This window comes from Hordeum vulgare, chromosome 2H, assembly GCF_904849725.1.
Source record: "Hordeum vulgare subsp. vulgare chromosome 2H, MorexV3_pseudomolecules_assembly, whole genome shotgun sequence".
Lineage (NCBI taxonomy): Eukaryota > Viridiplantae > Streptophyta > Magnoliopsida > Poales > Poaceae > Hordeum > Hordeum vulgare.
Genome location: NC_058519.1, coordinates 194,933,018 through 194,948,472, shown reverse-complemented (window position 1 = coordinate 194,948,472; position 15,455 = coordinate 194,933,018). Strand labels below are relative to the sequence as shown.

The 15,455-nt window shown below is 41.7% G+C and overlaps 1 long non-coding RNA gene across 1 annotated transcript; it reads left to right on the top strand.

Annotated features, from left to right (window-relative positions):
• Window positions 1-7,197: 7,197 nt before the first annotated feature.
• On the top strand, window positions 7,198-8,429 carry LOC123425809. Its single transcript, XR_006621900.1, has 2 exons — window positions 7,198-7,286; window positions 8,256-8,429. It is a non-coding gene; the product is annotated as an uncharacterized LOC123425809 (long non-coding RNA).
• Window positions 8,430-15,455: the final 7,026 nt, after the last annotated feature.

The following is a 15,455-nucleotide window of genomic DNA, read 5'->3' as shown; positions in this document are numbered from 1 at the left end:
ACTATGTTGACATGTCACTCGTGGGTCCATTCTATCCCACCTGATCCTAGTTTGTGAAGCAACCTACTATTCTATCATTCCGAAAATTCTCCAAAAATTCTCATAAATACTTTGGACTATATGTTTCTCAAATATGTGAAAACCCTCCCTTCCATAGTTCAAAAATAATTCAAAAATATTCATTTTCCTATTCTGTTTAGAATAGCACTTTGTGAAGGAAGTGCTATTTCTATTTCTTTGATTACCCTCATATTGTTTGGGCACTCTTTCCTATCCAAACCATTGCCTCATGAAAACTTTCGTAACGATTTGCCTAGTAAATCTTTCTCAGCAAATTTTCAAAGTTTGTGTTCAGCTAACAGCTTTGTGAAGGAAGTACTAGATAGGAATATCCTGATGAGTTGAATTTTTTCCACATCATCTATGTGCCCAAAACGTAGCTCTCCATAAAATTTTAGCCACATCTAACAATTCATGTGAGATCATCATCCAATCTTTGTTTTTGGTAATATTTTCATTTTGTGAAGCAACTATGTTTTATATTGCTTTATAGTTGATGAAAAATTTACCACGGGATGATACTGACCATATAACCTCACAGCACCAAATTTTAGCTCATTTAATTCAGCTAGTTTCTCTCAATATTTTTCCCAATATTCTCTTCAGTAGAGAGCATTGTGAAGGAAGTACAATTTTTGTTTATCCAAATTTTATGAACTTTTACAGTACCTTAATGTGCCCAAATTATCACCCTCCTCCAAATTTAAGCTCAATCCAATCATCTATGTGAGCCCATTTTTAATTACCATTTTCTGTCCAGATTGGCACATTGTGAAGGAAGTGTCACTTTGGCATGTCCAAATGGTATAATTTTTATACAGTGCCTTCATATGCCCAAATTAATATCATACACCAAATTTCAGCTCAATCCATTCATCCATTTGATCCTAGCTTCAACATCCATATTTCTACACAATGTGTTACTTTGCAAAGCAAGTGCCACCTAGATTCATCCATTTGAGATAAAAAAATCCAAGAGAGTCTCCTTAGTAGATGATCATCCTCAGCCAAAATTTAGGCCCATTGTCTATGTGAAGTACCCGCACCATTAATCAAACACTTGGCTGCTAATTCATGTTTGTGCTTAGTTCAGTCTCCTCATGAGATTATTCTATTGTATTATTCTTGCTAACACCTATCGAGGGATTGTCCAACCCACCAGACATGACTATTCCACCTAGAATGCGTGGCAATGCAACGGTTAGGCGGTGACCATGCGACTGGCATGCAAGTTCACGCGCTCTGGAGTTGGGGCCCTCGACCACCATTCAAACCTCGACGTCAAGGCACCACACCATGTATTTCTGATTAAATAGATACTTATATACCTATAAATGATTTCTGGTAAAAATAAAGAGCAAACTATAATGCAGCTGCAGCTCAAATTTAACCCGCTTCCAGCTGAATCAACATAAATTTGTCTTTTTCACGAGAGGTGGATAAAATCTTTTAACACCCAACCATTTTGTCAATTGTACATTAAATATGGACTAGTATTTTATAAAAATGATTTGATCCAATTTTGAAACAAATATATGGTAGATCCTTCACAAAAAAACTCATTTTGGTCACTTGAAAAATGGAAAATGAATTTTTCATACAAGGAAAATGAAAACTTCCTTAATCAACATTGTTTGTCATTCCAATATGCACCCTTGTGCATAATATTATATCATTTCAACAAACTATGTCATGAATGTGGCCATAAGATTGATCATTTGGCTTGAAAGCCATGAATCTTCACACATGATAGCACATTTCTAAGAACACATATTTAAAATAATTGTCGTATTACTAGTTTATTATTTTTCCTGGTAACTTTGTCACATATAATGACACAATGCAATGGTTTTCCATTTTTTTGAATTTGTTTTGAATTTTTCATGGTCATTTCAAAACGGAGTCAAAACAGCGGGTATGACCGTTCATTGAATATGGCATAGTATTTTAGAAAATATGGCATAGGTTTTACATGTCAAGTTACAATAAGATGGTTATGCTTCATATATAATTGTTGTTTGATTTTTCAAATAATTTACATCCATCCATAGTCGTGCCCACAACATGAACCGAGGAGATCGTGCCTTGTCATGCCTTGGAGTTGCCGCCCTCCCTGCTGTGTGCCATGTTGGACTCCAACAGCAGTCCGAGGATATCGTCGCGTGTGGCTTGGCCGGCCCTCAAGGCGTTCTCTCTTTTCGCGATGATGCCCTTGAGGATGCTCTCGATCTCGGCAGCAATCTATCTCATCCTTCGGTTGGCTTTTGTAGGCCAGAACCTAGACATAAAAGTAATGCATCAGCACATAAACTCAAATTTGCACCACCATGGATGATGTACGTGCAAAAGGAGAGTAATCACAGACAGAGCAAAGAAACTCGCAAATAACCAGGGATATGTATGTACGTACATCAGCTCCAGTGGAAAAGGAACCATGGCGGCGGTCTGCACGACGATCCCCCAGCGCCCGTACTGCCGTCCTCTCCCGCTCTGCACCAAGAAAAAATTTAGAAACGTTCATTCGATCGCCATTAGTTGCTGCCGCTCTTCTCTAACAAAAAATAACGGTGGCGGCGTCGCGTGCGGAGGCGCGGTGACCGGTGGCGGCGTCACGCGAGGAGGCGCCTTCACGGGCGGTGGTGACACGGGAGGAGGCGTCACGACGGGCGGCGACGCGGACACGGGCGCGACAACCGGAGGCGGCTTGACCGGCGCGACTGCAGTCAAAATGGCCATTTCAAAATGCGGTCAAAATGACGGGTATGGCCATTCATATTATTTGAAAATGTAAACAAGCTCTCATGTTTATGAAATTTGGTGTGGTATTGGTTTATAGTCTCTAGAAGGCTTGGAAAATTTGTGATTTTTTTTACTAATTTTTAACATGTTTATTTTGATAAAAGTAATAGTCTAAAGAAACACAAATTATTTGAAGCTTTCCTATTAGATGGAATAGAACTCTCCTGGATCGATGACGTGGCGGACAGATCCACACCCCACATCCACCACAGATCCCAGCCCGGCCCGTATCATTCCAAAAATTCTCGAAGAATTCTCATAAATACTTTGGATCATACTAGGAAAAGTGCCCGTGCGTTGCAACGGGGGAAAATACCACACACTCTTAATTAAAAAAAATGATCTATAATTTAAATATTTGTAGCTACTACAAAAACAAAGATGATCTTAGCCTACAAAAATAAGATTCAAGATTCCATAGGTCATCTCTTTAAATACATCTTGCATGTAGATTTAATACGTACAAAAATACGGCCAAGTGATCTTCAATTTCGTCTCTAATCCTGATTTTGCTGAGATGTGCATCCACAATCCAAATGAGTATCGGTATGAAAGAGAGACGGGTAATACATTATTGATTAAAATTGCATTCTAGATAATATATTTAAAATGATTAACAGGTAAAATAACATCATATTCGGATTCTATATATTTTCTAATCAAAATCCATATATAACATGTTAAATTTGAGGTTACGGTTTAGAAGATATGAATATTTTAAAAGAACATTTAATATATACTACGGGTTTAATGTCAGAAACATCACAAGTTTTTTCATAAAATAATATGACGCACTAAGAATATCTATTTCTTTTATTAATAGGTATAGATATTCCTCTATTTTTTGTATTTGCAAACAATTTTAAATTACTAATTTTTTGAACCAATGAAAACTCTTCCACGTATCGATGACATGGCGTCCATCCATCCATCCATCCATCTCTCCATCCCACATCCATCCATCCATCTATCTATAGAAAAAACTAAAAAAGCAACCCAAACCCTAGCTCAGATCCCCCAATCCCACCCTTCCTTCCTCGTCCCCATCTCCTCGCCGCCGCCGCCACCTCCTCCCCGTTCCCGCCACCCTCCCGATCCCCACCTCCCCCTACCAATCTCCCTAGTCCAATCTCCCCAGTCCGCTGCCGCCCCAAACCCCCATCCCTCCCTCCCTCCCTCCCTCCCTCGTTCCCAGATCCGAACCCTCCCTCGGAACCCTAGCCAGCCCATGGCGCCGCCAAGCTCGCCGCCCTCGGCCGCCGAGCCGTCGCGGGGCTCCTCTGCCAAGGCCGCGCCCGAGGCTGACCAGGAGGCCTCGGTCACCAAGCGCCCTCGCAAGGGCACCTCCTCTGGCAAGAAGAAGCCAGCGCCCAAGGCCACCAAGGCGCCGCGGGAGAAGAAGGAGAAGGCATAGGAGAACCCGGCGGCGGAGGACGAGGTGTGCGGGGAGGAGCCCGACGAGGAGGAGCTGGCGCTCGGGGAGGAGGACGAGATGGCCGCCTCCGGGGAGCAGCAGCAGGAGACGGGGGCAGCGGCCAAGAGGCGCGTGGCCGTTCCCCCTCCTCTTGAGTCCTCCAGCTTCCCTTGACTACAGCAGACGCAGGCGGGAGACCAGGCATGCGTCCATTCGCCTCAGCGTTCCCTTCTCCATTCACCCTTCTCTCCCACCATCATATTTCATCTACCCTCCATCTCCACCCAGCGTGACCTCGTCTCCCTTGCTCCCCGCCCCTGATTCACAACGCCAAAGCTCGAGGACGGGGACACGCCTCTCTCTCCACCCAAACCTCCGCCACCTCGGCGCTCCCACCAAACCGGTGATGGGGACGCGCCTCTCTCTCCCCCTCACACACATCCTGCTTCCGCTTCTTGAACCTTCAGCTTGGCCGACCTGAGCAGAGCAGAGCAGAGCTGCCGTCGGCCCAGTTTCTCATCCAGATCCGGGTGAGTAACTGCCGCTCTCCTTGGATCTGAGGGGTGCAGGCAGGGACGAGACCAAGAGGAGGCGGCCGTTCGCGCGCTGAGAAGGCGTGTGAGCTGCAGGCGGAGGGGTCGGCTCGCCCTGCCACGCCCACGCCACCACTGGGAGGAGCTCGGTCCCAGCGGCGTTGCAAGGCCACCGCCCACTCGGAGGCAAATATTCAACCTCGCTGCCCCTGTTGCCATATGCCACAGGTGATGTGATTTTGTGCCCATGCCTGTAGGCTTTATTAGCTTCCGATGGTGTGGTGTGTTCTGTACATATTTTATTTCAGGATCCTGGGTTGGTGCTGTGTTTTTTCCTATGTGTACTTAGATATCTACTCTGTGACAATAGCTAGTTAGACAGCCTTGAACCTGGTTATATCGCCTAGACAATCTGGTGGTTACAAAAAACATGGTGACTGCTAAGGAACAAGCAGGTAATATCACCTGGACAACCTGATTAGTAGTTATCTTCTACAGTCTGGTAGTTACAACAATATGGCAAATCCTAACAGACGGCCTGGTAATGTCCCTCAGCTAATCTGGTAGTTACATAAACAACATATGGCAGTCATTGTTTGGTAAAAAACTTGTAAGTGGCCACAAGAGCGTTTCGTATTGTGTTTGCCCACCCATCTTAATCCATTACATGTTGCTTAATCATCATGCCTGTCTCCAAACAAGCAAGTACTATTACTCTTATTTTGGAAGGATGCAACATTACTGTCACCAATTTTAAATAACCAGGTCACCAATGGTGGGGTGGGGTGATACAGCTCAGGCATGTCGACCAGCACCTGGCTGTCACATCCTCATATATGTAGTGTTGTTCTTAAATTAAATTAAATGAGCCCGAATCGTACAGTATTTTGTTGGCCATAAATAGTCTGAAACAAGTTGTTACAATGCCTATGCACATAATTTGCTCTGCTTATTCTCATATCAGTAACCATGCTTTCTTTTTTCTTTCTCTTGTGCTTCGACAGGCGGTGGTGACAAGTGACGAGCAGCAGCAGCAGCAGCAATAACATCATGAAGATATCAGGAAGAGCTCGCAGTACCTCTTGCCATCGAGGAAACTGTCGCTGCAACAGATTCCCGAGGACCAGAAGCCGTCGAGGAAACCGTCGCTGCACCTCGCTGTCAGGGAACTTTTTGCTCGCCGAAGGGTATGAACATATTTCCTATGTAACATCTCCTTATTTAGCTCTTTGATTTTGCTTGGTCAAACATATACACATCTGGATTCTCAGCATTTTACGTTATTTCATTCGTTTTTGTTTGCTAATGTGATAGGTAATATTGGTGTGGACCGGCTAGACATGATTAAAGGATTCCTGCAAAAGGTGTTGGCCTTTGAGAAATTTCTTGAGGAAAACGAGGAATTGGATTCTGAATACAAAGTAGTTCTACTGCAGATTGCAGTGCCAACCAGAAGTGACGTACCTGAATGTAAGATTCATTTCTATGGTTTATATTTTGTTTGTGCCTTCTATGCAAATAACTCGTATAATGGACATGCAGAATATTTACTTACTTGAATGGGTTTATAATTTAGTACAATCTGATATCATGCTTCAGAAATAATATACCTTCTAGGCTTCTACTAGCTGAAGTAATGGAACTCCCAAATTTGTTGCTGACACTTCTTGTGAATGAACTAGAAGATGCGGTAATGCTTGAAGTGTTTTGTCTAGAACATAAATTTCTGCATGATTGGGTTCCTTAGGCTGCCCGTAATGGTAGTATCATAGGTTGTATCATGCATGCCAACTAGGCACTTTCGATGAGGTGGCATAGAATTAAATGAAGAAAGAGAGGGTTGAGTATCATATCATGATACCGTATCATATTAAATGATGTCCTACTATGTGTCTTGCATGACAATAAATGAACTACACTATGATACCAACATATGATACTATGCATTACGAATGTGGCATCATACACTACTATCATTTGCATGATACTAGTATATGATACTACCCATTACAACCAGCCTTAGAATATTTCAGAGTACTGTTTTTAGTAATCATTGAACGCATATTACTATTGGTAATTCTCTACTTTTAATTTGCAAAATAAAAATGCCTCATTAAGATTTACTTTTAGTTACTATTGGTAATTATCTACTTTTAGTTTCTAGTAATAAGATTTAACTTTTGCTAGCATGTACTAACCATTAGGTGATTACAATAAATCGTTTCTGTCGAGAACATTCATGGAGTCATGGTATCCAATCCTTAATGAGATTACATATTTTATTGATAGTAATTCATGTGTTAACATTTAAAAAAAACTATAGTCGACTAGCTCTGCTTAAGCTAATGATATTTTCAGGTTTGTTAATGTTTTATGTACTCACATGAGCAGATCAGAAGCTAGCAAGTCAAGTGCATGAATTGGTTGCACGCGTAAATGGTCGATTCGGAACACTGAAAGCAACTCCTATTCTACATTTGGTTCGCCCCCCTCCCCTATGCACCCACATTTTCTATTTGGGTTATATAGGACTAGTGTTCATATATTTTTTGTAGTGGGCTAGTAATAATGAATGGTTCTACCGAAATGCCCCAGTGGATCTTGTATTATGTTAAGATGTAAAGCTGGGTAGCACTAAGAGCTCGGTTTTCTGCTATTATTGGGTAGCACTAAGCTCGGTTTTCTGCTGACCAGTTTGCTGCTCGTGCTTGAAATGTTCATGGTTATAGAGGGGAATTCAGTTGTAGTAGCATATTCTAGGAAGTCCACGGGTTTAGCTTGTATCCAGTTTCTTTATAGCATACCCTGTCAAGTGTGTGCTCAATATGTTCGAACTAGTAATTTCATATATTTAGATAGGGACCTTTCTTCCTGTTATTTTGTCGTCAAAGCCCAAAAAGAGTGATGCTAATTTGTTGAAGGTCCATTTGTTCATCAGGCTCTATGATCTCAATCTCCTGGCCTGGGAGAGTATTTTTCTCATGCAAAATTGCATAGTTGTATAATCTGTAGCTGTTCTGCAACATGCGTTGGTCATCTTAAAACGATGCTACCTGATGCATATAATGATTTTCAGACCTTGGATCAATCTACTCTTTAGGTGTACTTCAGAGTCTTGTCTTATTTTTTTGTATTTGAGATGAACCAGTGCTCTCATGTTCCACTAATTCTTAGTTGGTCGTCCGAACATGTTTTTTCAGTTTATACTTGGTGCCACTGGAAGCAGACAACCTACTTTTCTTGTATATGAACAAATTTCTTATATATTTTAACTGTCGCAGACAGTAGTCGATGCAATTTTAGCTTTTGAAGTTGACCTCATCTGCACTTGAACAACTTACTATTTTTGTATATGACAACCTGTAGTGTTAGTTCACACTTTTTTTGTAAATGCTGTTATTTAAATACCTGCAGTGTTAGTTCACATCTTATTTTTATTTTTTGCACAGGTGAAGTACAAAGCCAAGTGTGAATCTATGAAGTGTATCAACAAAGAGTAGTATATGTATTGTAATAGTAGGCAGTAGTAGGTATATCTGGGTTGTGGTGTACTGTAAAGATTGTAATAGACAAATTTAATGTTGGTTTGGATGAATTTCATTTGCTCCCCATCTTGTTTGAAATATTGATTCTGAATGTGATTTGAATACCTATGAAATGGCAACTTGACAAGGGGACCAAGTTATGATATTTATTTGACAAAATGTGAAATTTCTGACGTGTGGGACTAATTTTGAGATCAACATGACATGTGGGACCAGTATAAAAATAAAATGGCTAAAAAAGAAAATCAATAAAAAGTAAAAGGCCACAAACCAAAATTTGAAAACAAAATACTAAAGTGGCTGTAAATAGGCTAAGGCCCAAAAAGAAGCCCAATAAGGAAAAGCTCAAAATAATAAATCAGCCCATGTGATCAAGTGAAATGGGTTGGGCTGATTTCTACCATGATGTTTTGATTTCGTCGTAATTTTGCCACGTAGGACTGGGTTTGATTGCCAACGACGATTTAGGATCGTCGTAAAGGTTACAACAATCCAGTAATCGTCGTAAAAGTCATTTCTGACGCTCCGTTTTCGACGCTTGGTTTTTCGTCGTGAGATCATCGTAAATTAAAAACTGTGACCATGTAGCGACGAAAAAATAGCGTCGTTTATTAGCATATTCCTTGTTGTGTACATGCTTAGAACTAGATGTTGGACAAGGAAGACAACATAATGAATTATGTTTTCTTGGTTCTGAACAATGTTATATGACTAGAGATCCCTTGACATGTGACGATTGCTTCCACCTCATATTAGCCAAGACTTTCGCACTAAGTAGAGATACTACTTGTGCATCCATAAACCTTCAACCCAGTTTTGCCATGAGAGTCCACCATACCTACCTATGGATTAAATAAGATCCCTCAAGTAAGTTGTCATTGGTGCAAGCAATAAAAATTGCTCCCTAAATATGTATGATCTATTAGTGTGTGGAAAATAAGCTTTGTACGAACCTGTGATGAGGAAGACATAAAAGCGGCAGACTGCATAATAAAGTTCTTTATCACAGGAGGCAATATAAAGTGACGTTCCTCCACACTAAGAGGACACACATCCAAACCTCAAAAGCGCATGACAACATCTGCTTCTCTCTGCGAAGGGTCTATCTTGTACCTTTACTTTTTGCCCTTGAAAGAGTCATGGTGATCTACACCAATTCCTTATTTCGCTTTTATCTTGGCTAATGTCATATGCTATGGAAAGATCTATATTCATATGTCAACTTGGAGGTAAGTATTCATGAATTATTATTGTTGACATTACCCGTGAGGTAAATGGTTGGGAGGCGAAACTATAAGCCCCTGTCTTTCTCTGTGTCCGACTGAAACTTTGATCTCATGAGTACCACGTGAGTTGTAGCAATTGTAGAAGACAAAAGGATGATTGAGTATGTGGATTTGCTTTACAAGCTCTTACTTAACTCTTTCCAATGTTATGATAAATTGCAATTGTTTCAATGACTAAATGTTATCGGTTGTTAATTCTGAGTAAGGTTCTTGATCCATACTTTACTTTGTGAAGGAATTATCACTTTAGCATGAGAGATTATATGATGGTATTGCTGTTCTGACTCTGATCATGATGCCTGCATGTCCGTATCTTGTTTTCTCGACACATCTCTCTCTAAACATGTGGTCATGTTTATTGATCTAGGCTTTCGCTTGAGGACAAGCGAGGTCTAAGCTTTGGGGAGTTGATACGTCCATTTTGCATCATGCTTCCATGTTGATATTTATCGCTTTTTGGGTTGTTATTACACTTCACAATACAATACTTATTCATTTTCTCTCTTATTTTGCAAGGTTTACATTAAGAGGGAGAATGCCGGCAGCTCGAATTCTGGCCTGAAAAAGGAGCAAGTTTGAGATACCTATTCTGCGCAACTCCAAAAGCCGTGAAAATCAACGAGGATTTATTTTGGAGTTTATAAAAAATACTGGATCAAAGAAGTACCAGAGGGGAGCCAGCAGGAAGCCACAAGCCTGCTAGGCGCGCCCCCCGTGGCCACGCCTAGGGGGCTTGTGGGCTCCCTGGTGGCCCTCTGGCCCCCCTCTTTTGCTACAAGAAGGGTTTCGTTCCAGAAAAAATAAAGAGGAGGCTTTCACGAGGATTCGCCGCCGCCACGAGGCGAAACTTGAGCAGAACCAATCTAGAGCTCCGACAGGGTCGTCCTGCCGGGGAAACTTCCCTCTCGGAGGGGGAAATCGTCGCCATCGTCATCACCAACACTCCTCTCGTCGGAGGGGACTCATCACCATCAACATCTTCATCATCACGATCTCATCTCCAAGCCCTAGTTCATCTCTTGTAACCAATCTCCGTCTCGCGACTCCGATTGGTACTTGTAAGGTTGCTAGTAGTGTTAATTGCTCTTTGTAGTTGATGCTAGTTGGATTACTTGGTGGAAGATTATATGTTCAGATCTTTGATGCTATTCATTACCTCTCTGGTCATGAATATGATTATGCTTTGTGAGTAGTTACTTTTGTTCCTCAGGACATGGGATAAGTCATGCTATAAGTAGTCATGTGAATTTGGTATTCGTTCGATATTTTGATGTGTTGTATGTTGTTTTTCCTCTAGTGCTGTTATGTGAACGTCCACTACATAACACTTCACCATTATTTGGGCCTAGAGGAAGGCATTGGGAAGTAGTAAGTAGATGATGGGTTGCTAGAGTGACAGAAGCTTAAACCCTAGTTTATGCGTTGCTTCGTAAGGGGCTGATTTGGATCCACTAGTTTAATGCTATGGTTAGACTTTGTCTTAATTCTTCTTTCATAGTTGTGGATGCTTGCGAGAGGGGTTAATCATAAGTGGTATGCTTGTCCAAGTAAGGGCAGTACCCAAGCGCTGGTCCACCCACATATCAAACTATCAAAGTAGCGAACGCGAATCATATGAACATGATGAAAACTAGCTAGACAGAAATTCCAATGTGTTCTCGGGAGCGCTTTACCTCCTTTAATAGTTTGTCCAGGCTTGTCCCTTGCTACAAAAGGGATTGGGCCACTTTGCTGCACCGTGGTTACTTTTGTTACTTGCTACTTGCTATGAATCTTCTTGTCACACAACTACTTGTTACCGATAATTTCACTACTTGCAGAGATTACCTTCCTGAAAACCACTTGTCAGATCCTTCTGCTCCTCGTTGAGTTCGACACTCTTACTTATCGAAAGGACTACGATAGATCCCCTACACTTGTGGGTCATCATCGGCCTCTGTGAAGCCTCTCTATCCGGGGGTGCAGGCATCGATGGCTTGGTAACTGTTGCTGCATGAGTGCATCTGCCTCTCTGCTGGGCACGAACATGACTATTACCAACAGAATAATTCTATGTTTTGTTAATCAATTGAGTCGGTTGGGTACATCCACGTAAAGAGAGAATATAAGGCCGGAATTACAAATTTTCCAATGTTTATTATATGTGTCATGAATTTTGTGTATTCGGTAAGGATGCATACTTATCCAGGGTGGTGAAATTGATAATATATGTATATATTGGCAACAAAAAAGACTTATCTTTCTTTCTCTTTGCAGGTTATTTTGCATATTATCTAATGATCCACCTCTTTCATAGGGACAATGTAAGCATAGATAGATGCCCCGCCTGACATGAAGTGGTATATGCCAAAGTTGGAAAAAAGAGGAGATTTGTTAGAATTGAACCAGAGCAAGAAGAGAAGAATGTTATCATGTATGTATCTGGTTCAGATTTAGTTCATTGTTTGTGCATCACATTTGTTGACGACTTCTTCAAGAGATCATGCATACATTTCTTTTTGTAATTTTTGATAATGTTTTGAATGTGTGCTAAGTCCTTTCAAGGGAGACCATGCATATCTGTTATTTATTTTACATACAGTTTTGGATTATCTAAACTCAAATTTTCTCCGGTAGCAAATGTTTGAAGTATGCACAACAAACTTGGTCAACTTGCCTATCAAAAACCACCAATTATGATTGTTCATATACTCTTTATATTATGACAACCAACTAGACCAAACATGTACCATAAAATTAGCAACAAAGCTCTTATTTGATAAGAGATCGATGGTTTCCAATAATATCCCTTTCCAATAATCGGTTGATTTGCCTAAAATCTTTGCTCTGTGTGGTGAGCGAGTACAAAATGGGAATGTTTAGAAGCTAGACACAGTACATGATTGGTCAAAAGGACAATGGATGCGGTGTTCGAGATTTGCTGAAGTATAGGAGGAGGAGAGGTGGCATTGGAGATTTCCTAAAGTATGCGGGAAACGGAGGTATAGTCAAAGTATATGAGAACCTTGGCACAATGGTGGATCGATGTGGAGTGGGACGACTACAAAAATATGTTAAGTAGGTTGACGCCGGAGACAAAGGCCCAACACAACATTTATGGATCCGAAAGAGTACAGAGGTTGGTAAAGAGGACATCATACTACAATCTCCGTGGTATAACATGTGCACATGGCTTTGGAGTGTAGAAGTTTTATTAACAATTAAATTACTCTAAAACTATCATGAAGCAACAAAGATCTTCTTGGCATAGAAACGAAGGAAGGAGGAAGAGGAACTTCTCTCCTTGAAGAGACGTGATGTTGGAGATGTGCCGCTTGTAGAAAGAAACATGTGAGTGCATGTTAGCCGCTACATATTGAGAAATCATTAGAAAACAAGAGATTTTCTCTCTAATATTGTGACAAGTCAGACACCAGACATATGACTTCTACAAAAGATATATATATTATTTCGTGGCAATGCACGGGCATTCAACTAGTACTTGGTAAAAGGCCGAAGGCTTGGCCTTTTGCTCGGTGTTTTGTTCGGCCTTTGCCACCCTAGTTTTCGTTTACTGGTGTTATGTTCCATATTGAGCGCTCCTAACATGCTTGAGGTTGTTGTGGGAAATGCCTTGATAATTTGTTTTGGGATAAAACTCGTCCGACAAGGCCCAACATTGATACTATATTTTCTTAACAACTTAATCAACATGCATAGGGCTTAGCTATCCCATGTATAATTAATCAACAACCCGGGTCAGTGCTCCTCATGAGTGTTGGTACAAACAGAGTCACTTGCGGGGCCATCTGGGGGTAACTCGGCAGATTTCTATCCGGCCACCTTACGTAGTGCTCATCTGGTAGTGCCCTGAGAAAGAGATGCACGCGGCTCCTATTGGGATCTCACCTGTCGGGCAGTCTTGCTGGATTTGTTTTACCTTTCTCGAATGTCTTATGCACTAGGATTTCGAGGGTCTTTGACTATCTCGAGGTTGAGGTTTTAAAGCGCAACTTGTGGCTAGTTTGTGAAGGATGAATTAGAGCATCCCTAGAGGGTTAAATCTTTCTGAAAGTCGTGCCCGTGGTTATGTGGCAACTTCGAAACTGTTTAACACCCGGTTGTAGCAAACTAGAAGTAAACTCGACTAAAATACACCAACTGTGTGTGTAGCCGTGATCGTCTCTTTTTGAGAGAGTTCGGGAAGAGAACACGGTGGGGTTATGTTTGAATCGTAAGTCAGGATCACTTCTTCATTATGTTAAATTCACGTCCGTTATGTGTAGATTCTCATCTTACTCTTGTACTCGTAAGTTAGCCTCCAAATATATGCTTAGTGCTGCTGGAACCTAAACACTTCACCATGCCTCACCTAATAACTTGATTAGACTCAATATCTTGATCAATAAGATTGATGAGTCCCCGTGAAGGCTTCATTGACCGCATCACTAACATCATCATTGCAAACTATCGAAGCATGTGTGAAGACATGAATCCATCTTCAGCACTTGAAATGCAACACCCATCACAGGGTCGTGTCTCGTGGAGAACAAAATTTCTCGTGACATGAATAATACTCATTGAAGTGTTCGCAGAAACACCAACATATGATGCACTAGTGAAATCTACAAAAAAACAGAAAAACAATACCTTTCATTGTTGGTTAAGGTTGGTTAGGGAAGTAACCAAGGTTAAAAAATGTTTTTCTATCTAGTGCGTCACTTACTAGCGCTTGTATACTTTTGGGTTGTGGGTTCGTTACCCCTTTAAGCTAACTATTTTTCAGCTAATTATTTTTCTCGCGCGGAACTGGATCGCGACATTGAACTCCTGCAAGATCGTGTAGTGGGACTCGTGCGATTCGGAATTAATGGCATCCGATCCATTCGGATCTGATGCTATAAACCGAACATTCGGAAGTTATATATTCCAATTAGTCATTCTAATGCGAGCATGTATATAATTAGAATGAAGTAAGGATCGTTTTTGCCTATTGCTTAAATCCGAACGTTTGGTAGTTATGAAAGTCCAAAATAGATCATGATGACACCCCGCAAAAAAAGATAGATTATCATAGTGCGATCTGGAATTAACGGCATCCGATCCATTCGGATCTGATGCTAAAACCCGAACGTTCGAAAGTTATATATTACAATAAGTCATTCTAATACAAGCATGTATATAATTAGAGTGAAGTAAAGATTGTTCTTGCCTATTACTTAAATTCGAACATTTGGTAGTTATGAATGTCTTAAGAGCAACTCCAACGGGGCGACCCATTTTGTCCACCGTCATCTATTGGGTCCGCGCGGACAAAAAAGATGGCCCAACGCGCTGACCAAAACAGACGTGTGCCCACTTTTCATCCGCCTGCCGATCCGTTTCCGACCCAAATTTGAGCCTGATTTGGGTCAGCGCGGACACAAAGCGGACGCGGATGATGCACGCGTACTTCATCCCCTGGCACGCGAGTCAGTGGCACATTGGTCGTTCTCCACCCTTACCGACAGCGCCGACAGCAACCATTGCCTCGCCTCCAGCCCCGTCGTCACCGCCACTCAGTTCTAGCGCCTCCTCCCGTACCTGCCCAACGCCTACCCACGCCGCCAACCGCATCCCCGTCGGGCCACCGCAGCTTCACCGACCCCAATCCGTCGTCGCCGGTCAGCTTCGTCGTCCACGCCCGCAACATGTTCGACAATTTGCCTCAAGGTACAAATGGATTGCGCCGACGAGTTCTTTTTCCATATTGTTCTATGCGACTCTGACGATTCTTGCTTACCATGTTGGTCCATGACCACCTTAATAGGCGGCGGCCATTGTTCTGTAGATCGATTCC